Below are 25,930 nucleotides of genomic sequence, written 5' to 3'. Positions count from 1 at the left end.
CTCAGGTTCCGGAAGCTCCCATTCTGCTCAGAGTTCATGGTGATGGCATCGAAAAGAGGAGGTCCAGGGTAGCTGGTTCTATATTGCATTATTAACAGTTTAAATAAAGAAGTGGGTGAAATTCGGTTGGGAGAGGCTGCTTAAGCATCAGATGCCACACTTAGAACGTCACTCATTTCGGTTTAAAAATATTGGCAAATCTCACCAAAATAAACACAGAATCAGTCTCACTCTTATGATCAAACTCACTTCTGATAAATCTAACTACCACCTCCAAGAACTTTGGTAAGTAGCTGTCATTTTATCAAACAGACCAGTTTCCCATTTAAGGAAAAGAACACAAAGCGCAAGAAGCATAAAATAGGGCAGCATCATTAGAGGGAAATGGCATCTTACTATTTCAGAAATGAAGACTGTGTTATGACCAGGTGAGAAAGGTGTCTCGGGGTCTTTTACTGTCTTCAATTGGTCTTATTGTAACAGGGTTTAATTTTAAACACACTGTGTTTTGAGCTCCCCCTTTGGTGAATCCTTGTTCACAGCTTTCCACTTATCAGGCAAAGAGATGAGCATAAACAGGCTTTCTTAGGTTTAACGAAGAAAAGAGAAATGTATTAAACCTTAAACTCTAACTCGTTTAATACGTACGGATACATGCCGCATCCATGCTAGCATGAACACGCGACACGCACATTCAAATAGAGACAGAAAAGAGGGGAAAAATAAGATGGAGAGGTTTGAGGCAATCTCTGAAGAGGGTTTTTTTTACTGTGCTTCGGCTGTGGGGTCCTTGATTGTAAGTAGTCTTGCTTTTCGTTGGGGCCCAGTATTCTTCTTAAACCTTATTCACTGTAGGAGAGTTTTCTCTGTTGGGGTTCATATGTCTTCAATGGTTTCCGAAGCTGATGAGAGCAGACAGGAGAGAGGTGTTCTCAGTCCAGGAGAAAACAGCCTTCTGAGTTCAAAATTCTGTTGGAAGCGCAAATTCAAAAAGATTCCAACAGTAAGTCAGTCATGTGACCAAACTGGCCCCAACTATGTCTGTTTGTGTAGTCAGCCATTTTAGTAGTTAATCTGGAATGCTTCAACGTCTGGTAATCAAAAGTCCATTGTGGATTAAATTGGAGCAGGGAATAGCTCCTTTGTCCTTTGAAGTACTTGTCTGTTGAAATGCTAATATCTCTCCCCAGCCAAAGTCTCAAATTGTTTTTTAAAACGTTCTTTCTTCATCAGCAGTTTAAAATCACTGTTCATGTGGCAAAATTAATTTCCTCATTCTTGGCAGGTGGGGGGCTTGCCTGACACCTCCACACCCAGGGAATGAAATGCGATTTGAAGGAAAAAACGGCACATTTCATTACAGTGTTTGAGAGATATATAAGATATAGAAAGAAAACCCATGCATTTCTCTCATTCATTTCCATTCATCCAGCAATCTTAAACCCTATTAAAAATCGTCTTCGCTGGATACCTGGACTGCTTTCATTTCCCGTTTTTTTCCTCAGGAGAGTTAGTAGCGGGCGGGTCCATCCTGAACTCTCTGAGTCATGCAAAGACTTTTGACTTCGGGGATGGGTGGTTCCCTTTTCCTCTGACTGTGGGGGAGGAGTCTTTGTTACCCTCCCCTTTGTTCTCTGGGACATTCCTGCCTGCAGGTATGTGTGCAGATTTGACTGCACTCTTCTGTGGCACTTCGACTAGCTGAGGCATCACCCTATAATAAAAACAAGAAATGCTGGAAATACTCAGCAGGTCTGGCAGCATCTGTGGAGAGAGAAGCAGAGTTAACGTTTCAGGTCAGTGACCCTTCTTCAGAACTGGGAAATATTAGAAATGTAAAAGGTTATAAGCAAGTAAAGCGGGGGTGGGGCAAGAGATAACAAAGGAGAAGGTGTAAATAGGGCAAGGTCACAGAATAGCTGACCAGAATGTTGTGGAGCAAAGGCAAACAATATGTTAATGATGTGTTGAAAGACAAAGCATTCGTACAGATAGGGTGTTAATGGACTGAAAATTAAACAGCCGCAAGTACAAACATGAAAAAACCAGTGGGTAAGCAACCTGAACAAACTAACTTCTCCAATCTGTCTACTTAACTGAAGTTCCTCATCCCCGGAACCATTCTCGTGAATATTTTCTGCACTCTCTCTTCACATCTTTCCTAATGTGGGGTGCCGAGAACCCCTGGATGCAATACTCCAGTTGAGGCCAAACCAGTGTTCTATACATCGTTACGGTCAGGTGAGGAGGGGTCAAAGGGCTTCCCTCTTTTCCCTCTCCTTGTTTGACCACAACAGGTTTACTTCTTTCCTAAAGTGGATATACTGGCCAATTCAGTAGGCGTTTGATTACTTACAAGCTATGATCATAACAAGAACTAATCGGACAGGTTTTCTTGAGTTTAACAAAGAAAGAGGTTAACTTTATTGTACCTAAACCGAACTCATAATAATGAACTATATACCAACTTCCATTCATACACACGCACTAGAGGATTACACACATAGGTTACAGTATAGGGAAAGGTAGATTAGTTAAGTTAGAGTCCATAGAAAAAGGGGTATACAGTCTGTGGGGTTTGGTGATTCGGCTGGCTTCTAGCTGAATTTGATGGTCCTGAGGCTTTTAGTTTGAAGAGGTAGATGACTGGTTCAGTGGGTCTCTTGGTGACAGCGATTGGATGATTTCCTCCAACGGTATTTCTGATTGTAGCTGGAGTATGCAAAGGTGGTCAGTCAACGGGCAGGATTTGAAGCTTTCAAGCTGGAATGGAGAGAGAAAGAGACCCCCACTTGTGTCTGTACGTGTCAGGGTCCAGAAGCTTCTCCTTACGACTGCAGAGAAACACAAAACTAAAAACCACAGATGGGGAGGGGCTTGTCACATGACAATCACTCTGATTCAAACATAGCAGTTAGCAGTATTTCTTTTCGCTAAAAAGACCATGTAGTTCCCTTAAACTACCTGGGTCTTGGTTTTTGCTGGGAAATGAGCAGACATTTCGTCTTCCTCTTCACAAGCCTTGCAATGTAGGATACAGTGTTACAAATTAGGTGGTCATCTTAACTGCTAGCAAAGTCATCTTTTTTATCTGTTTTTAAAATTTCTTCAAAAAATATAAATTCAGATCTCCAGTCAGTGGATCAAAGAAAATTATCATTCAACAAAACACATTAGCATGACAACATGTTTAACATAACTTCCTTGCTTTTGTACTGTACGCCTCTACTAATAAATCTTAGGATGCTGTCTGTTTTATTAACCACATTCTCAATCTGTCCTGCCACCTTCAGTGATTTATGCACATGTACACTGTTACAACCAGGTGAGGAAGGGGTCTCAGGCTCCTCCTTCGTCCCTTCTCTGGTTTGACCCCAACAGGGTTTATCCTTTACACAGTGAGCGCTTGCTCCTGTTTCTTTAATATAATTGCCAAAGAACCAATCAGACAGGTTTTCTTGATTTTAAACAAGAAAGTTATAAGTTTATTATCCTCAACACTCTAAACAGGTTAAAATTACTAAAATATGCTACGCATCCATGCACACATTCACACAAGAGTCACACACACACAAATAGATTACTGAGGGAAAAATGCTTTGATGGTTGGAATAGAGTCTGGAATAAATGGAATTTAAATACTGAATATCAGTCCCAGAGTCCACAGTTGAAATTGTAGTCCTGAAGTCCTCGCTGGGCCACATGCACGGCTGTGGGCTTGCTTCTCAGGCTCCAGAAAAGGGGTTTTTATTCTTGTCCCCTAGTTGTTGGTTGTGGTGGTCTGTAGACGTGGCTTTACTAGTTGCAGCTGGGTCTTGTCGGGATCTGTACTGGAGAGAGAAGGAGAGAGTGGCTCACTTGATGGCTTACAGTTACTCTTCTCCCTCTGAGTGACAAAGCTTAATTTCTCCAGAGCTGCACAACAGTCACATGACATTCTTGTGTTTTAATGGCGTCCTTCTGGAATGCTCTTTGAGATTCAAAGCTCCCTCCTCAAGCTGTCCAGACACACTTGGCTCTTTCAAGGTCAATGGGTGTCGCTGTCTCCTGACGACCATGTTGATAAAGCCATTTCAGGTACTTTAATCAGAGAGCACCCCATTGTTTTGATTAGGTTGTGTCAGTCATGTTGTCTCCGGTCTACTCTGTTGATGATTCATATGTAAATTACAGTAGCTATCTTGGCTGCCAGCTTTACTTTTTAAAAGTTATTTGTAACAATTTCTAGTAAAAGTCTCAGGCAAGGTTCTAACCGATGAAATGAATATCTCCCATTTGGCATGTAGGGTTTTCATGACAACACCCAGGTTTCTCTGCTCCTGCACCCCCTTTAGAATTGCTTCCTTTATTTTTTATTGTCTCTCCGCATTCTTCCTACCAAAATGAATCACTTCACACTTCTCTGCATTAAATGTCATCTGCCACTTGTCTGCCCATTCCACCAACCTGTCTATGTCCTTTTGAATTTCTGCAGTCTCCCCCTCACAGTTCACAAAATGCTTCCAGGTTTCGTATCATCAACAAATTGTGAAATTGTATACCAAGGTCTAGTCAGTAATATACATTAGGAAGAGCAAGGGTCCTAACCCGACCACTAGGGAACTCCACTACAAACCTTTCTCCAGTTCGAAAAACAGCCGTTAACCACTACTCTCTGTTTTCTGTCACTCAGCCAATTTTGTATCCATGTTGCTACTGTACCTTTTATTCCATGAGCTATAACTTAGCTCACTAGTCTGTTGTGCGGCACTTTATCAAATGCATTTTAGAGGTCCATGTACATCACATTATCAGCATTACCCTCATCAACCCTCTCTGTTACCTCATCAAAAACTCAAACAAGTTGGTTAAACATGATTTGCCCTTAATTAATTTCCTTAATTAACCCGCATTTTCCCAGGTGACTATTAATTTTATCCCGAATTATCGTTTTTCGAAGCTTCCCCACGACTGAGGTTAAACTGACTGGCCTATATTTGCTGGACTTATCTTTACACCCATTTTTGAACAAGGGTGTAATATTTGCAATTCTCCAGTCATCTGGCACCACCTCTGAGTCTAAGGAAGACTGGGGAATTATGGCCAGTGCCTCCACAATTTCTACTCTTACTTCCCTCAGTATCCTTGGATGCATCACATCCGGTCCTGGTTGCTTATCAACTTTAAATACAGACAGCCTAGCCAATATCTCCTCCTTATCAATTTTAAACCCTTCATTAGTCTGTATTAACTCCTCTTTCACCATGACCTGCACTGCATAGAGTCACAGAGTTATACAGCACAGAAACAGGCCCTTCGGCCCATCGTGTCTGTGCCAGCCATCTAGCACCCAACAATTCTAATCCCATGTTCCTGCACTTGGATCGTAGCCTTGTATGCTCTGGCATTTCAAGTGCTCAGTGAAATACTTTTTAAATGTTGTGAGGGTTCCTGTCTCAAACTCCTCTTCAGGCAGTGCGTTCCAGATTCCAACCACTCTCTGGGTGAAAAAAAATGTCCTCAAATCCCCCCTAAACCTCCTACCCCTTACCCTAAATCTGTGCCCCCTGGTTCTTGACCCCTCCGCTAAGGGAAAACGTTTCTTCCCATCTAACCATCAATGCCCCTCAAAATCTTGTATACCTCAATCATGTCCCCCCTCAGCCTTCTCTGCTCCAAGGAAAGCAACCCTAGCCTTTTCAGTCTCTCTTCATAGCTGAACTGCTCCAGCCCAGGCAACATCCTGGTGAATCTCCTCTGCACCCTCTCCAGTGCAATCACATCCTTCTAATAGTGTGGTGCCCAGAACTGTACACAGTACTCCAGCTGTGGCCTAACTAGCATTTTATACAGCTCCATCATAACCTCCCTGCTCTTATATTCTTTGCCTTGGCTAATAAAGGCAAATATCCCATATGCCTTCCTAACCATCTTATCTACCTGTGCTGCTGCCTTCAATGATCTATGGACAAGTACACAAAGGTCCTTCTGACCCTCTGTACTTCCTAGAGTCCTACCATCCATTGTATATTTCCCTGCCTAGTTAGTCCTCCCAAAATACATTACCTCACACTTTTCAGGATTAAATTTCAATTGCCACTGCTCCGCCCATCTATATCGTCCTGTAATCTAAGGCTTTCCTCTTCACTATTTACAACACCTACAATTTTCGTGTCATCTGCGAACTTATTTATCATACCTCCTATATTCACGTCTAAATCATTAATGTACACTACAAACAGCAAAGGTCCCAGCACCGATCCCTGTGGTACACCATTGGTCACAGGTTTCCAATCGCAAAAACAACCCTCGACCATCACCCATCTTCTTCCTTGGTAAAGATTGATGCAAAGTATTCATTTACTACCTCAGCTATGCCCCCGCATCCGTGAGTAAATCCGCTTTTTGGTCCCTAATCGGCCCCCCTCCTCCTTTTACCACCCTTTCACTATTTATATGTTGAAAGAAGACTTTTGGATTCCTTTTTATGTAATATAGAATCAGAGAAGATTACAGCACAGAGGAGGGTCACACCTATGCTGGCTCTTTGAATGAGCACTTGTGATTCATACCACACCCTATCTTTTTGTCTGTAACTCTGTAAGTTCCTCATCCTTAAGTACCTGTCCAATTCCCTGTTAAAATTATTCACATTTTCAGGTAGAGTGTTCCAGATTCTGACAACTCTGAGTGAAAAAATTTCTCCTTATCTCCCCTCTAGATCTTTTGCCGATGATTTCAATCTGTGACATCTGTTATTGACCCACTTGCAAGAGGGAATAGTTTTTCTGTATCTACTCTATCAAAACCTCTTATCAGCTTGAAAACCTCTAATCAGCTTGAAATCCTCAATTAGGTCACCTCTTAAGCTCTTTTCCAAGGAGAACAGTCCTAAATTTTCCAGCCTCTCCTCATGACTGAACTTCTTCATCCTTGGTCACATCCTGGAAAATGTCCTCAACTGTTTCTAAGGCCGTTACACTTTCCTAAGTTGTGGTGCTTGGAATTGTCCACAAAACTCCAGCTGAGGCTTAACCAATGATTTCGAAAGTTCTAGCATGGTCTCTGTGCTTTTATATTTTATACCTCTATTTGTAAACCCTAGTAATCCATATTCTTTTTTAACCACCTTATCAACTTGCACGCCCTTTAAGGACTTGTGTATATGGGTACCGAGGTCTCCCTGCTCATCTACACTTTCCATGTTAGTCCTCCTAAAGGGCATCCCTTCACACTTCCCTGCATTGAACACCATCTGCCATGCTTCTGCTTATTTCAACTTCCAGTCTATGTGACCCTGAAGCCTATAACTATCCTCATCATAACCTACTACTTTGCCAAGCTTTGTATCATTTGCAAACTTTGTAATGCTGCTCCCTACACCTGAGACTAAATTGTTTATAAAAATTGCAAACAGTAATGGACCCAAAACTGACCCTTGGGAAATACCATTGTAAACCATCTCCCAGTTTGAAAAACATCCATCCATCAGCATCCTCTGCTTCCTGTCACTGAGCCAATTTTGTGTCCTGCTACAACAGGAAGTGGTATACAGCACAGAAACAGGCCATTCAGCCCAACTAGTCTGTGCTGGGGTTTATGCTCCACAAGAGTTTCCTCCCATTCTATCTACCTCATCACAACATTTCACCATATCTTTCTATTACCTTTCTCTCATGTACTCGACTCTCCACTGGTTGGAGTCATACCGAGCACAAAGGAAGATGGTTGTGGTTGTTGGAGGTCAATCATCTCAGTCCCAGGACATCACTGTAGGCGTTTCACAGTGTGGTGTCCCAGGCCCAACCATCTTCAGCTGCTTCATCAATGACTTTCCCTCATAAGGTCAGAAGTAGGGATGTTCGCTGATGATTGCACAATATTCAGCACCATCTGCGACTCCTCAGATACTGAAGCAGTCTTTGCCCACATGCAGCAAGACCTGGGCAACATTCAGGCTTGGGCTGATAAGTGGCAAGTTACATTTGCACCAAACAAGTGCCAGGCAATGGCCACCTCCAACAAGAAAGAATCCAACCATCCCCCTTTACATTCAACTGCAGTACCGTCGCTGAATCCTCCACTATCAACATCCTGGGGTGTTGACCAGAAACTGAACTGGACCAGCCATATAAGTACTGTGGCTACAAAAGCAGGCTGGAATTCTGCGGAGAGTAGCTCACCTCCTGGCTCCCCAAAGCCTGTCCATCATCTACAAACCACAAGTCAGGAGTGTGATGGAATACTCTCCACTTGCCTGGATGGGTGCCACTCCAACAACACTCAAGAAGCACAACACCATTCAGGACAGAGCAGCCCTCTTGATTGGCACCCCATCCACCACCTTCCAATTCACTCCCTCCACCACCAATGCACAGTGGCAGCAGTGTGTACCATCTACAAGATACACTGCAGCAACTCACCAATGCTCCATCCGCGACCTCTACCACCTAGAAGGACAAGCGCAGCAAGTGCATGAGAACACCACCACCTGCAAATTCTCCTCCAAGCCACACACCATCCTGACTTGGAACTATATCGCCGTTCCTTCACTGTTGCTGGTTCAAAATCCTGGAACTGCCTTCCTAAAGGCACTGTGGATGTACCTACACCACATGGACTGCAGCGGAACAAGAAGGCAGCTCACCACCACCTTCTCAAGGGCAATTAGGGATGGGCAATAAATGCTGTCCGTATCAGCGATGCCCACATCTCTTGAAAGAATAAAAAAAACTCATCTGATTCTACGGGCACAGTGTAGACATGTCCCCACAAAGAAAAAGGGTGCTACTGCCAAATCTAGAGCCCCCTGGTTTTCTAGAAGCATACAGGGCAAGATAAAGCAGAAAAAGAAAGCTTCTGATGGTGACAAAAAACTTAATACTTTAGAAAGCTTAGAGGAGTATAGAAAGTCCAGGGGGTGAAGGAAAAAAGGAAATTAGGAAAGCAAAGAAAGGGCATGAAAAATTATTGGCAGGTAAAATCAAGCAAAACCCAAAGATGTTTTATCAGTATATTGAGAGCAAGAGGATAACTAAGGAATGGGTAGGGCCTATCAAAGATGCACAAGGGAACTAATGCATGGATGCAGAAAATGTGGGCAGGGTTCTTAATGAGTGTTTTTGTCTCTGTCTTCCCAAAAAAGAGGGATGATGCAGACATTGTAGTAAAAGAGGAGGAATGTGAAATATTAGATATGATAAGCATAATGAGAGAGGAAGTACTAGAGGGTCTGACATCCTTGAAAGTGGATAAGTCACCAGGGCCGGATGGATTGTATCCCAGGCTGTTAAGTGAAGCCAAGGATGAAATAATGGATGCTCTGAGGATCATCTTCAAATCCACACTAGATACAGGCAAGATATCAGAGGATTGGGAGTCTGCGAACATTGTATCATTGTTTAAAAAGGGTGCGAGGGATAGGCCAAATAATTATAGGCTGGTCAGTCTGATCTTGGTGGTGGGTAAATTATTAGAATTAATTCTGAGAGACAGGATAAACTGCCACTTAGAAAAGCACAGATTAATCAGGGATAGTCAGCATGGATTTGTTAAGGGAAGGTCGTGTCTTACTAACTTAATTGAATTTTTTGAGGAAGTAACAAGGAGGATTGATGAGGGTAGTGCAGTAGATGTGGTCTACATGGATTTTAGTAAGGCACTTGACAAGGTCTCGCATGGCAGACTAGTCAGAAAAATAAAAGCCCATGGGATACAGGGGAATGTGGCTAGTTGGATCCAAAATTGGCCCAGTGACAGGAAACAAAGGGTAATTGTCGACGGATATTTTTGCAAATGGAAGGCGGTTTCCAGTGGCTTACTGTTGGGACCTTTGCTGGTGTGGTATATATTAATGATTTGGACTTAAATGTGGGAGGCATGATTGGGAAATTTGCTGATGACACAAAAATTGGCCATGTAGTTGATAGTGAAGAGGATAGCTGTAGACTCCAGAATGATATCAATGGTTTGGTTGAGTGGGCGAAAAAGTGGCAAATGGAATTCAATCTGGAGAAGTGTGAGGTCATGCATTTGGGGAGGGCAAACAAAGCAAACAAGAATACACAATAAATGGGAGGATATTGAGGGGGTAGAAGAAGTGACAGACCTTGGAGTGCATGTCCACAGGTCCCTGAAGGTGGCAGGACAGGTAGATAGAGTGATGAAGAAGGCATAAGGAATGCTTTCCTTTATTGGCCGAGGTATAGAATACAAGAGCAGGGATGTGATACTGGAACTGTATAAAACGCTGGTTAGGCCACAGCTGGAGTATTGTGTACAGTTCTGGTCACCACATTACAGAAAGGACATAATTGCTCTGGAGAGAGTACAGAGGATATTTACAGGAATGTTGCCAGGGCTTGAAAGTTGCAGCTATGAGGAAAGATTGGCTAGGCTAGGGTGGTTTTCCTTAGAACAGAGGAGGCTGAGGGGTGACTTAATTGAGGTGTACAAAATTATGAGGGACCTAGATAGAGTAGACAGGAGGACTTGCATCCCCTAGTGGAGAGGTCAATTACCAGGGCGCACAGATTTAAGGTGATTGATAGAAGGATTAGAGGGGACATGAGGAAAAACATTCACCCAGAGGATGGTGTAATTCTGGAATTCACTGCCCGGATCGGTGGTGGAGGCAGAAACCCTCAACTCATTTAAAATGTACCTTACCTACACTTGAAGTGCTGTAACCTGCAAGGCTATGGACCAGGGAGGCTAGTTTTTACAGCCGGCGCAGACACGATGGGATAATGGCCTCTTTCTGTGCTGTAACGTTTCTATGGTTCTATAGTTCTATTTCCTTTTGAAAGCATCTAAGGTATTTCCCTCAACCACTTCCTGTGCTAGTGAGTTCCACATTGAAACCACTCTCTGAGTAAAGAAATTTCCCCTTATTTCCCTATTGGATTTATTAGTATCCGTCTTGTATTTATGGCCCCTCGTTTTGGATTCTCCCAGAAGTGGAAACATTCTCTCCACATCTACATTGTTCAATCCATTCATAATTTTAAAGACCGCCATCACGTCACCTCTAAGTTTTCTCTTTTCGAAAGAAAAAAGCCCTAACCAGTTCAATCATTGCTGATAGCTGTAATGTCTCAGTTTTGGTATCATACTTGTAAATCATTTTTGCACTTACCCCAGTGCTTCTGAACCCTTTTTATAGTCTGGAGACCAGAACTATGCACAGTATTCTAAATGTAGCCTGACCAGGGTCGTACGCAAGTTTAACATAACTTCACTACATTTGAATTTGAATACTTGCTTATTTCAGTTTATTGCAGTGAACTGTATGCTTAATTCAACCCTTTGGAATTAATTACTTGCTTATTTCAGCCTAATGAAAAAGTGATGCAATTTTTGTGCCAAATGCTTTTGCAGTGTAATTATCACTTCACAGAAGATGTTTAATTATATAGATAGGAACATAGGAACAAGAGTAGGCCATTCAGCCCATTGAGCCTGCTCCGCCATTCAATATGATCATGGCTGATCTTCCACTTCAATGCCTTTTCCCCACACTATCCTCATATCCCCTCCTGTCATTTGTATTTAGAAATCTGTCAATCTCTGCTTTAAACATACTCAATGACTGAGCTTCCACAGCCCTCTGGGGTAGAGAATTCCAAAAATTCACAACCCTCTGAATAAACAAATTTCTCCTCATCTCTGTCCTAAGTGGCTTCCCCCTTATTTTGAAATTGTGTCCCTTGGCTCTAGACTCCCCAACCAGGGTAAACATCTTAGTTGCATCTACCGTGTATATTCCTTTCAGTATTTTGTAGGTTTCAATGAGATCATCTCTCATTCTTTGAAACTCCAGAGAATACAGGCCCAGTTTCCCCAATCTCTCTTCATAGGACAGTCCCACCATCCCGGGAACAAGTCTGGTGAACCTTCGTTGCACTCCTCCTATGGCAATAATATCCTTGCTATGGTAAGGCTGCACACAGTACTCCAAGTGCAGTCTAACAAAGGTTCTATACAATTGAAGCAAGACTTCATTACTCCTGTACTCAAATCCTCTTGCGATAATGGCTAACATACCATTAGTTGTCTTAATTGCTTACTGCACCTGCATGTTAGCTTTCAGTGACTTATCCATTTGTACACTTTCTAATCCCTTACCATTTAAGAAATACTCGGCACATCTGTTCCTCCTGCCAAAGTGGATAACCTCACATTTTTTTTACATTATATTCCATCTACCACATTCTTGGCCACTCACTAAGTCTGTCTAAATCCCCTTGAAGCCGCTTTGCATCTTTTATTTTTTTTTATTTAGAGATACAGTAGTGGATTCTAATCCTAGCCCCTTTTGGGGGCTATATGGATCAGGCATACTTCTCAGATGATCACACTCACTCAAGGTTGAGAAAAAAACAGACCCTAAAGACACTTGACTAGGTCTGAAGGACTGATCATTATGGCCGGATTCCTTCACCTCTTGACCAGCAGGAGGACAAACAGCAAGGTAGGCAATCTTATTTTATTTAGAGATACAGCACTGAAACAGGCCCTTCTGCCCACCGAGTCTGTGCCGACCAACAACCACCCATTTATACTAACCCTACAGTAATCCCATATTCCCTATCACCTCCCTATACTAGGGGCAATTTACAATGGCCAATTTACCTATCACCTGCAAGTCTTTTGGATGTGGGAGGAAACCGGAGCACCCGGCGAAAACCCACGCAGACACAGGGAGAACTTGCAAACTCCGCACAGGCAGTACCCAGAATCGAACCCGGGTCCCTGGAGCTGTGAGGCTGCGGTGCTAACCACTGCGCCACTGTGCCGCCCTTACATCTTCCTCACAACACATATTCCCACCTAGTTTTGTGTCATCTGCGAACTTGGAAATACTACATTTGGTCCCCACATCCAAATCATTAATAGATATTGTGAACAGCTGGGGCCCAATTACTGATCCCTGCGGTACCCTACTAGTCACAGCCTGCCAACGCGAGAATGACCTGTTTATTCCTGGTGTCTGTTTTCTGCCTGTTAACCAATCCTTAATTCATGCCAGTATATTACCTCCGATCCGATGAATTTTCCTTATGCTAACCAATCTCCTGTGGGGGACTTTATCAAAAGCATTCTGAAAATCCAAGTATACCACGTCCACTTTTATCAATTCTCTAGTTTGTATAAGCACTTAATTTTGATTCCCAATGATTAAAGAAATACCACATAAAAGAGAGTGTGGCTTCATCTAAGAGTGTTTAGTTTTTCTTAACTCTCTATAATTTTCCATTATTTTCTTAATTCTTTTATAGATGTTAAAGTGTTGTTCCCTGATGACTAATCTTGCGATGAAGCCAGCATTTCTACAACCAGGAATCCAGTGTAAAAAAGGGAATTAAAAAACTCTTCTCGCAGATTTCATCTATGCCTATTCGTACTTTAACTTGTCCTCTAAATTTTGATTACCACAAACAAATACGGAAATATACTGCCTTCTTATTAAGCTGTCACCCATTGAAGGGATGTGTCTTTGGACGAAGATGTGAATTCCTAGCTACGATAGAATCATGAATCAATCAACAGCAACAAATTGTATTTATATAGCACCTTTAATGCAATAAAATGTCCCAAGGCGCTTCACAGGCATGTAATCAGACAAGAATTGACACCGAGCCAAAGGAGGTGATATCAGGACAGGTGACCAAGTGCTTGGAAAAAAGGAAAGGTTTTAAGCAGCATTTTAAAGGAGGAGAGTGAGGCAGAGAGATTTAGGGAGGGAATTCCAGAGCTTAGGGCCCAGACAGTTGAAGGCATGCTGCTCATGATGGAGTGAAGGGAAAGGGGAATGCACAAGAGGTCAGAATTGGAGGAACACAGAGTTCTCGGAGGATTGTGGGGCTAGAGAAGTTTACAGCAATAGGGAGGGGCAAGGCCATGAAGGGATCTGAACATAAGGAAGAGAATTTTAAATTTGAGGTGTAGGTTAGAGCAGAGAAGGCTGAGGGGGGGACATGATTGAGGTATACAAAATTATGAGGGGCATTGATAGGTTAGATAGGAAGAAACTTTTTCCCTTAGCGGAGGGATCAATAGCCAGGGGGCATAGATTTAAGGTAAGGGGAAGGAGGTTTAGAGGGGAATTGAAGAAAAATGTTTTCACTCAGAGAGTAGTTGGAATCTGGAACACACTGCCTGAAGAGGTGGTAGTGGCAGGAACCCTCACAACATTTAAGAAGTATTTAGATGAGCACTTGAAACGCCATAGCATACAAGGCTACGGGCCAAATGATGGAAAATGGGATTAGAATAGTTAGGTGCTTGATGGCCAGCACAGACACGATGGGCCGAAGTGCCTGTTTCTGTGCTGTATCACTCTATGACTCTAGGTGGACTGGAAGCCAATGTAGGTCAGTGAGCACAGGGGTGATGGATGAATGGGATTTGGTGTGAGTTAGAGTACAGGCAGCAGAATTTTGGATGAGCTCAAGTTTATGGAGGGTGGAAGATGAAAGGTCAGCCAGGAAAACATTGGAATAGAAGTCTGGAGGTAACAAAAGCATGGCTGACGGTTTTAACAGCAGGTGGATGGAGGCAGAAGCAGATATGGGTGATATTATGGAGGTGGAATTAAGCGGTCTTTGTCATAGAGAGGCTATGGGGTCAGAAGTCCAGCTTTCAATACCAAATTGGATTGGACTATCTAACCCCATTTGAAAAGCTAGCACCAATGTGGATTAATTTCCATCATTTTATTAAAAAAACATAGAATTACATACGATGTACAGCACAGAAACAGGCAGTTTGTCCCAATTGGTCCATGTTGGTCCCCACTCTACAATAATCTAATCCTATCAACATATCCTTTGTTTCCTTTCCTCCTCATATGTTTAGCTAGCTTCTTCTTAAATGCATCTATGCTATTTGTAGCGAGTTCCATATTATAACCACATTCTGGTTAATAAAATCTCTGCTGAATTCCTTCTTGGATTTATTAGTGACTATCTCATATTTATGGCCCCTAGTTTTGGACTCCTCACAAGTGGAAAGATCTTCTCCTTGTCTACACTATTCAATCCCTTCATAGTCTTAAAGACCTCTATCAGGTCACCTCCTCAGCCTTCTCTAGAGAATAGAGCACCAGCTTTTTCAATTTTTCTGATAGATATAACCTCTCAATTCTGTTATCATCCTTATAAATCTTTTTTGCACCTTCTCCAGTCTCTCTATATCCTTTATGGAGACCAGACCTATTTACAATACTCCAACTGTGGTCTAACCAAGGTTCTATTCAAGCTTAACATAACCTCCCTGCTTTTCAATTCTATTCGTCTGGAAGCTAACCCCAGTTCTTTGTTTGCGTTTTGATGGCCTTATTAACCATTGTCACTACTTTTAGTGATTTATGTATCTGTGCTCACAGATCCCGTTGCTCCTCTCCACCATTTCCACTCTTATTTTCCAAGGATTATGTGGCTGCCTGATTCCTCCTACCAAAATGCATCACTTCACACTTATTTATATTGAAATTAATTTTCCAATTACCTGCCCGTTCTGCAAGTTGATTAATGTTTTCCTGTATTTTGTCACAGTCCTTCTCTCTATTAACTCTACCTGCCAGTTTGGTGTTATCTGCAAATTTTGAAATTGTACTTCCAATTTCTGATCCAAATTGTTTTTGTAAATGGTAAACAGTGGTATCAGCACAAAACCTTGTCGAACACACTTCCCATATTTTGTCAGTCTGAGTTACTATCCTTAATCCCTATTCTGTTTACTATTTAGTAACCAGCGAACTATCCAGTCTGCTACTTGTCCCCTGACTCCACATGCTCTTTCTTGGTCATAAGTCTAATATCCAGTACCTCATCAAAGGCCTTTTGAAAATCCAAATATATTACATCTGCTGAATTACATGGAAACAGGAGGAGGCCATTTAGCCCCTCAGGCCTGTTCCACCATTCAGTGAGATCATGCCTGATCTGTGACCTAACTCCGCCTTTGCCCCATATCCCTTAATACTTTTGGCTAACAAAAATCTCAGTTTTAAAATTAACAATTGATCTAGCATTATTTGCCATTTGTGGAAGAGGGTTCCAAACTGCTCATTCACTCAATCTATCAATATGACTTTGTAATTTTACGTTTCCACCTACACTGCTTACAACATTGCCTATCTTTACGTCATTGGCCAACTTGGATATGTGGCTTTCTATCCCATCGCCTAAGTCGCTAATGAATGTAGTGAATAGTTCAGGTCCTAACACAGATCCTTACAGAACACCACGGACTGAATTTTATTTGTGCGTAGCGCTCTGTGGCGGCATGCCCGCATTCAGCGGCCGCCGCGATATTACGCACGGGGGCTCATTAGCATCACTGCGATGCACCCGCCTCCCCTCACCCCCCATATTACGTGGGGAGAGGTGGGACATCTGCCGCAGTGAGCATCCTTTTGACAGCTGTGCAGCAGATGCCAAAGAAATACCTGACTGCTGAAGAGTGGGGCTGCTGTCAATCTGGCAGCAAAGCTGAAAGTGCTGCAGAGATCCAGCAGGTCAGGCAGCATCTGTGGACAGAGAAGCAGAGTTAACTTGTCCAAGTTCACAGACCTGAAAGTTAACTCTGCTTCTCTCTCCACAGATGCTGCCTGACCTGCTGATCTTCCCCAGCACTTTCTGCTTTGCTGCCACATACTTACCCTGCTGTGTCCCAGTGTCCTATGAGGTTGCGATCCTCTTCTTCCACTCAAGTGTAACATTCCTTCTTGTAGGCGTGCCGCACCTAGGTGAATAATCTTAAATTTAGCACATTCCAGGATGTGAGACTTAAATAGTCCATAAAAGGCAAATACACAGCAGAAATAAAACCATAATTGAAGAATATCTACATACGATGGGTTTCTAATCATCTGACTGAAAAGCCGCAGACTGATATGCATTTGGAATCTGTATTTATTTCTCTGCTAACTTATGTGAAAAGACATGTATCTGCAATTAAACAATCTTTGTAAAAAAACAGGAAAATATGTTCATATTCTAGCTGCATTGCTAACTAAAAATAATACACCGATAATTATGATCAGCAGCTGTAGAAGCAAAGTGTTTGTGAACATGTGTCGATGTGTAATAGATGAAAATCCATGACAACTAGTCCTGCATTGGTTTTCAAACATGTGCATGACAAACCTTGCAGCCAGAAGTTAGAGCAGTTACACGGTGGAGTCACCTTTGCATTTAAAAGACAACACCAAGAACCGCGGATGGCAGAGGGGTGCTCTAGGGTGGCCCCACAGTTCAGCAAAGCCTCCCTGCTCACTCTTCTCCAGGTTGTGCGGGCAAGGTGGGAGGTCCTTTTCCCCAGTGAAGGTAAGAAGAGGCCCTCTTGCCTGAACAAGGCAGCCTGACTGGTGATGGCAGAGGAGGTGAGTAGTCGTGGGGCCATCCGCCGTCAAAGGGTCCAATGCCGGAAGAGGATGAACAAGCACTCCCCTAACCAGCCGGGGCCCTCTAGGCCTCGTGCACACAGGGTGCGAGCGCCAAAGTCATCCACAGCCGAAGGGCAATCAGATCAGCAGCCTTCTCCCAGTCAGGCTGCGAGCACAGAGGTTGCACCAAGAAGGGGCATTTACAGAGATCACACTGACACAAATAGGAATACACAAGTGTCACAGCAATGTAAATACATCTTTAACTAAATGTTTCTCAGCAGCATGTGTGTCCTTTTCTCTGTGTGAATGATGTGTGCCAGCATGTAGCACAATGTCACATCCCTTTGCACCCTTGGCCCTTCAGGAGAGCCATCGTATGCAAAAACAGCATTGCCATGTCACCATTACTCATGAGCGTCTCCATGGATGCAGTGACATGGACATTGGCTCAGTCGGCTGCTGCCTCTAATGGTTTACACAGAGATGTGTGGATGTGGACTGGTAAGGTGAGTGAGGGTGATGTGTGGTTTGCAGAGCTCATGTCGGTTCCTATGGAGCAGAGAGCTTTTGTCTGATAAGCCACTTCCGTACATCCCTAGCTCACTGCTAGCCCTGCATGCAGGGCCTGGGTGCCATCTGCCCTCCCATGCACCTTTCCTGTTGTAGGTCCTCAGCGACCTCATAGTCCGAGGAAGAATCCTGTTGATGTCTCTCCTCATCATGGCAGGCCTGGTCCCTATTAGGTGCATAGTTGTGCAGAGCACAGGGAGCAGCAAAGAAAGGAGCTGGCCTTTTCAGCATCACCCTATCTATCCAGGCATTGGAAGCGTTTTTGCAGCATGCCGATCGCCTGCTCAATGGTGGCTCTTGAAGCTCAGTGGCTGGCGTTGTATCTCTCCTCTGCAGCAGTGGTGGGGTCTCTCACTGATGTCAGGAGCCAGGTCTGCAAGGGATAGCCCTTATCTCCGAGAGGCCACCCCTCCATTTGAGCCAGTTCAGTGAACAGCAGTGGCAGCCAGGACTCGCGCAGGGCCCAGGTGTCATGGCAGCTGCCTGAGAAGCGGGCACAGATTTGCATGAAGCATCTCCGGTGATCACATACCAGCTGCACCTAGATTGACAGGATTTCTTTAATGGTAACGTCTGCAGGTATTAGCCTGGCGGGAGGCCTCATGACCACACAGGTGCAGTCTACGAACCTTAAAACCTAACGTTCTCTGTCAATGGTGCTGAAACCGATTGCCCTCTGGGCCTGGCTGTGAGAGTCCTGAAGCAGACATTCTCACTGGCTCTCTGGTGCAGGGCATCAGTGACCTACCTGATGCAGCGGTGCACTGCTGACTGTGACCCCACAAAGGTCTCCGGTGGGCACCTGAAATGCTGCATAGGCGTCAAGCTTAAGAACCCCTGCCACGATGAGAACCACAGGTATATGATGTCCACCAAAGCCCATGGGCTGCAGGTCATCATTGAGCAGGGCACAGATCCTACCAGCTGCATCGATTGCTCCCGCCATCCATATAACCTTAACGCTCCTACCCTTTCTGGCACCTTCCCCACACACAGGGTGACCAGAGTGCCATCGCTCCTTTACACACATGCAAACAGAGCGCACACGGTTTATGGAGGGAGGGTACACAGTACCTCCCTTCATGCCTGCAGAGTTTTCCCTCCAGTAATCCCAGATCCCCACCCTCCTCCATTCCAGAATGCGGAGCTGAGACCCCTGTAATCCCCCCCTTCCAGACTGCAGAGCTGAGACCCCTGTAATCCCCCCTTCCAGACTGCAGAGCTGAGACCCCTGTAATCCCCACCCCCTTCCAGACTGTAGAGCTGTGACCCCTGTAATTCCACCCCCCTTCCAGACTGCAGAGCTGTGACCCCTGTAATCCCCCCCCTTCCAGACTGCAGAGCTGAGACCCCTGTAATCCCCCCTTCCAGACTGCAGAGCTGAGACCCCTGTAATTCCCCCCCCCTTCCAGACTGCAGAGCTGTGACCCCTGTAATCCCCACCCCCTTCCAGACTGTAGAGCTGTGACCCCTGTAATTCCACCCCCCTTCCAGACTGTAGAGCTGAGACCCCTGTAATCCCCACCCCCTTCCAGACTGTAGAGCTGTGACCCCTGTAATTCCACCCCCCTTCCAGACTGCAGAGCTGTGACCCCTGTAATTCCACCCCCTTCCAGACTGCAGAGCTGTGACCCCTGTAATCCCCCCCCTTCCAGACTGCAGAGCTGAGACCCCTGTAATCCCCCCTTCCAGACTGCAGAGCTGAGACCCCTGTAATCCCCCCCTTCCAGACTGCAGAGCTGAGCCCTGTATTACCCCCCCCCCCCATTCCAGACTGCAGAGCTGAGACCCCTGTAAATCTGCACTTACCTCCACTGTCCAGTACTCCTGAATCTGCTGCCCCGTCTGGTTTTCTGTTCGTGAACGGAACGGCACGTGGCGGCCACCCATTCTACATAATATGTGGAGGTGTGGAGTGACAGGCGTGGGATGCATAATCTGTGGAAGTAAGTAGCATTTTACATATTCTAATTGGAGTGCCGCCGCCGAGCGACGGATGGGAGTGGGGGCGGGGTGCCGTACCGAGGTCCTCCCGCCACTGGTAATATGCGGTGGGCCCTTCTCAACATCACGGGTCGAGGCGGGCCTCTCCCTGCAGAATTTTACCGGCCCCTGTGCCTTGCCCTGCAGCATCGAGGGGCCGGCAAAATTCAGCTCCACTAATCACATTCTGCCAATTACAGTATCTGCCCATTATCTCTACCCTCTGTCTCCTTTCACTGAGCCAATTTCCTAACCCAATCAATAATTTGTCTTCAATTCCATGAGCTTCAACTTTAGCTAACAGTCTCTTATGAGGAACTTTATCAAATGTCTTCTGGAAGTCCATATAAATAACATCCATAGACATTTCCTTCTCAACTACTTTAATCACCTGTTCAAAAAATTCAATCAGATTCATTAGGCATGACCTACCCATGACAAAACCATGCTGGCTGTCTCTGATCAGCTGAAAAATGTCAAGGTATTGAGTCACCCTATCCACAGTTATCGACTCTAGTAATTTTCTGACAACAGATGTTAGGTTAACTGGTCCATAATTCCCTGATTTCCTTCTCACCTTTCTTAAATAGCAGAGTGACAAGTGTGTTCCGACCAGGTGAGAAAGAGGTCTAAGGTTCCCTTTCAGTCTTCACCTGGTCTTACTGTAACAGGGTTTTGTTTTTAAACACACTGTGTTTTGAGCTCCCCCTTGATGAATCCTTGTTCACCACTTCCCAATTATAAGGCAAAGAAATGAGCATAACAGGCTTTCTTAGTTTTAAAGAAAGGTGAAATTTATTAAAACTTAAACTCTAATTCGGTTAATGCCTATGCCCCACACTAGCATGCACACGCAATACACGCATGCAAATAGGGACAGAAAAGAGCAGAAGAACATTAAAGTGAAAATGTTTGAGGCATTCTCTGAAGCGGGTTTGATACTGTGCTTTGAGCTCGCTGTAGAGTCCCTGATTGAAGATATGGTCTTGCTTTTCATTGGGTCCCAGTATTCTTCCTAAACCTTGTTCACTGTAGGAGACTTTTCTCTCTTGGAGTTCATGTGGCTTCAATGGTTTGCAGTTCCGTGAGAAAGAAATGAAAGCAGACAGGAGGGGCTGTGGCAAGCCAGCCCCGAGTTCAAATTCTCTGTGGCAAGTTCAAAAACAACCTCCAACAGCCAGTTAGTCATGGAACTAAACTGATCTGACCACGTCTGTTTATGTATTCAGCCATCTTAGCAGTCAACCTGGAATGCGAGCTCCTCCATCCTCAACGTCTGGTAATCAAAAGTCCATTGTGGATTGAATGTATCAGGGCATGGTCTTTTGTCCCTTTTCAGCAGTGTCTGCAAATATGCAAATGTTTTTACAGTCAAGGGTCTGGTACTTTTTTAAAAAGCAAGTTCTTTCCTTACTCCAGTAACAGTTTAAAAATTAATGTTCATGTGGCAAAATTAATGTGCCTCATACTTGGCAGGTGGGGCCCTGCATGACAAGTGCAATTTTCCAATGTAAAGGAACAGTTCCCGAATCAAGAGAACTTTGGAAGATTGTGTCTGCTCCTTCTGTTACTTCTTCAAATAAGGTTGGTCAACTAATCTGGGAAACCAAATGGATCTTTTTAGAAAGCCAGTTACAGACTATTTACATGTGAGCCGTAAGTTTATTTAAAATAAAGTTTGTGCAATCTTCTCTGCATATACTAAATTATTTAGCTTTAAATTAATGGAATAATATTTTGCCCAAATTCAAGCTGAATGGTAGAAAAATTAATTTTGCAGGGTTGGGTACTCCATGATGAATGGCTCTCCTGCTGACCATCTACAAGGCTCAAGTCATGAATGTGATGGAAGACTCGCAACTCATCTGAATGGGTGCAGCTACAACAACATTTAAGAAGCTCAACATCTTTCAGGACAGCACAGTTCACTTGATTGATGCCCCTGCCACTGGATTCAATATCCACCCCATTCCCTCACCAGATCACTGTAGCTGCAGTGTGTATAATCCACAGGATATATTGCACCAAATTGCCAAAACTACATCAATGGCCCCTCCCACTCTTGTGACCGCTACCACTGAGAATGACAAGCAGCAATGTCGTGGGAAAATCATCACACCAAGTTCCCTCCAAGTAACACACCAACCTGACTTGGATATATATCACCATTCCTTCCTTATTGCTGGGTCAATATCCTATTAACACCATTGTGGGAGCACGATCACCGTAAGGACTACAGCAGTTCAAGAAGAAGACCCACCACCTTCTCAGAGCAACTAGGGATGGGCAATGAATGTGGCTTTACCAATGTTACCCACAGGCTGAGAACAACTAACGAAATGAAAATCAGCAGTATACCTTAGAAAACTCTGAATAACATCTAGAATGGATATTTTTAATTTTTTAATCTTGTGAATTTTTCTGCCTGGCATTACAGTATGGTTTGTTCTCTGGTACATTGTAATTCATCATTCTTTATTCCCCATAGCTTGAACAGTAATTGATTCCGTTAAGAGTTTATGAGTGTTCCACTGTTAAACTAAGCTATGTATCAGAAAATCAACACATGAAAATGTTTTTTGGTGAAAAAATTTTTGTTGATTAAAGATTTTCTACATTTTAAGATCCTGTTTTTCTCCATTTCTCTCACTGGGTGATGGGCGCATAATTTTAATTAGGGCACTGATAAAAAAGCCCATGTGAAAAATAAAACATGCAACAAACAGTTTATTCTCCTACAGGAAATACAATTTCAATAATAACAGATGCTGCGAAACTAGTTAATGGTGTCTGATGAAGTGGAAGTGAGGATTCTTCACAAGCAAGCTGAAGGAATCAAATACTTACATGAGAGGTTTGAAATATACAGTATGTAGCAAGCGATTGAATATTACAGACACAAGAATGCCACATTTCAAAGGGAGCAACAATTTATATTGCACAAGAAAAGGGTGTTGATTGGTTGACAAGTAGACTTTGATTGATCAAGGTGTTAGAACATAAGAAATAAGAGCAGGAGTCGGTCATTAAACTCTAACCCCTTAGCAATAAAAGCCAAAATTCCATTTGCCTTCTTAATTACTTGTTGCATCTGCATGGTAACATTTTGTGTTTCATGCACAAGAAAACCCAGATCCCTCTGTGCTGCACTTTTTGAAGTCTCTCACCATTTAAATAATAGTCTGCCTTTTGATTCTTCCTACCAAAGTGCATGACCTCACACTTTCCTACATTAAACTCTATCTGCCCCAAGTTTTTGCCCACTCACTTAACCTATCTATATCCCTTTGCAGATTCCTTATGTCCTCATCACAACATGCCCTCCCACCTATTTTTGTATCATCAGCAAATTTGGATATATTACACTCTGCCCCCTCCTCCAAGTCATTAATATAGACAGTAAATAATTGAGGCCCTAGGACTGATCCTTGGGGCACACCACTAATTATGTCTTTCCAACCTGAAAAAGACCCATTAATGCCGACTCTGTCTTCTGTGAGTTAACCAATCCTCAATCTATGCTAATAAGTTTACCCCCAATACCGTGAGCTCCTATCTGGTGCAAAATTTTTTATGTGGCACTTTATCGAATGCCATTTGGAAATCCAAATACACTACATCTACCAGTTCCCCTTTATCAACTCTGCTTGTTATATTGTCAAAGAACTCTAGCAAATTTGTCAAACATGATTTCCCTTTCACAAAACCATGTTGACTCTGTTTGATTGCATTAAACTTTTCTAAATGTCCTGTTATTTCTTCCTTAATGATAGACTCTAGCATTTTCCCAACGACTGATGTTAGGCTGACTCGCCTATAGTTTCCTGTTTTTTGTCTCCCTCTCTTCTTGAACAGGGGCGTGCTATAGAGAATGCACCAGGGAATGTTGTTCCCCATGATTTTCTTTAACTCAAAAAAAGAAAAGGTGCAAAGCCTTTTGCCTGCAGAGGACAGGTCCCTGCATATGAATATATGTAGCTGCGAGCAAGTGTAAGTGAGCCACAATGTGAGCCTGATTGATAATCTTAAATTGGTTGTCGGTATAATTTTTAGCACAATCAGGATTGTTTAGCACGTGCTGTCCAATCATGGAATCACATCTAACGTTAGACATTATGTTCTGAGTTTTGCAAGTACGGGCTGGTCGAGTATGGTCAGTACTCTGCCTATTGCAAACAGCCGAAGGGATGTGCTGTTTGAATGATCCGCCAGTCATTGGGACTTACGGCCTACAGACCTGGCATCACACTGGCACTGAAATTCATATACCACATTGTTCATTTGAGTGGTAGTCTTTTCGGCTTGACGGCAGCATCCTGTTGGAAGATACCACTCATGTTGTTACTGCATAGTAGCAGTCTGAAATGGCAGGCTTCACCTGTTGCTCAGATTTTTGAGATACCTTATCCTTCTAGGGTAATTTGAGGTAGACTGGGCACTTTTCAGGTCCGGAAGTGGCGGCCTTCACCCCATTCATAAGTATGCGCGATAGACAATGAGCAATGATTGGATCGGGTAGCCATTATCCTGCAGGATAGCTTTGATGCCCCCTATTTCGTATCAAGCTTGCACGGTGAGCAAATGGATCAGACCCTATTTACAAGATTGCCGATAAGGCCAATCTTATAGCATGTGGAGCTGTAGGAATCCCAACATGTATATTGGCCTGTGAAGGTTGGCTTGCGGTAGACAGTAGTAGAGAATCCATTAGCGGATTTCTCAACTAGCATGTTGAAGAAAGGAAGCTCATTAGACTGCCACAAATTACTCAATCCCGCCTTTTTTGAGCCAGGTCTCCATTATTGCCACAACATCATATTTCCACGTGGTATCTGCACCTGCAGCTCATCATCCTTATTTACCACACTTGTGCATTCACATACATGCATAATTTAGACCTTATTACATTCCCACTTACTCTGAGCCTACCTGACTATTTCCTACTCTAGTGGTATCTGTCTATCCCAATTTTCTGTGCACCTTGGTTTTCCTCTCAAATATTACCCCCCTCCCGGTTCCTACACCCCAGGCAAGTTAGTTTAAACCCTCCCTGTTAAGGACAGGTGGGAAATCGTGTGTGTGACTTCCATTTTTCACCTCTCAACTGACCGCCGATAGTTTTTTTTTAGAGTATTTTAGTTCATGAGTGTTTTAAGGGTTGAATAAACAGAAAGACAACAGGTTTTCTTGTAGGTTTAAAAAGAAAGATAACTATTTATTAAACAATACCTGAAAATGTTCGCTATCTCCTTCACTCAAGCACACACATGCACACACACAAGGAAAGAGAGATTAGAGGAGAGCATGCAGTTAAGTCTGATTGTTGTAAAAAGAGCTCACTTTGAAATCTTCTTGGTTTTCTGGGAGGAATTTTTAACAGCATTTCAGGCCTGATGTTCCTTGTCTTGGTTCATTGACGTACTGCGGATTCCTTCGTTTAAGACTCAAAGTAGGTGGACAATCTCATTAAAATTTCTCAGAAAGGGAGTTTCTGCCTCAGTGGTTTAAAGATGTATGGGCTTGGAAAGGATGTCTCAGTTTCCTCTCTGACGGGCTTTCTCTCTCTCTCTCTCGCTCTCTCTCTCAGAGAAGTCTTTTTTTAAGAAAAACCTTTGTCAGTCTGGCTTTCAGTCAGGTGACCATAGATGCTCTCCCCTGATGTGTCCATTCAATATCTTTGAACATGAGACCATCTGGGTTGGAATGTGGTTTATCTTGATGAAGTGGTGTTATTATTTCCCACCTATTATCTTGGCTTTGTATCCAGAGTCACTCTGTGAAGGTCTTTGTCAGCCCAATTCTTGAAGGTAGGAGCCACTTAGCACTGAATGGTTTGGTTAACATTTTAATGTGCCTTCCCCAGAACCAATCCAGATGTGATGATGATTTTACTCTCCAACAGTCATGATGTATATTTGCAGTATAGAAGGGATCACCTGAACTCTTACTCCATCTTGTCTGCAGCAAAATGTGTCCATTTTTTGGAGTTTAATTCACCAGTTC

The 25,930-nt window shown here is 43.5% G+C and overlaps 1 long non-coding RNA gene across 1 annotated transcript; it reads left to right on the top strand.

The window, feature by feature from the left end:
- On the top strand, positions 1-13,438 carry LOC137384970 (uncharacterized). The gene is made up of 3 exons (XR_010977705.1): positions 1-285; positions 12,263-12,451; positions 13,260-13,438. It is a non-coding gene; the product is annotated as an uncharacterized lncRNA (long non-coding RNA).
- Positions 13,439-25,930: the final 12,492 nt, after the last annotated feature.

Source organism: Heterodontus francisci, chromosome 27 (genome assembly GCF_036365525.1).
Source record: "Heterodontus francisci isolate sHetFra1 chromosome 27, sHetFra1.hap1, whole genome shotgun sequence".
Lineage (NCBI taxonomy): Eukaryota > Metazoa > Chordata > Chondrichthyes > Heterodontiformes > Heterodontidae > Heterodontus > Heterodontus francisci.
The sequence above is the reverse complement of the archived record's forward strand: the minus strand, read 5'-3'. Positions and strand labels throughout refer to the sequence as shown.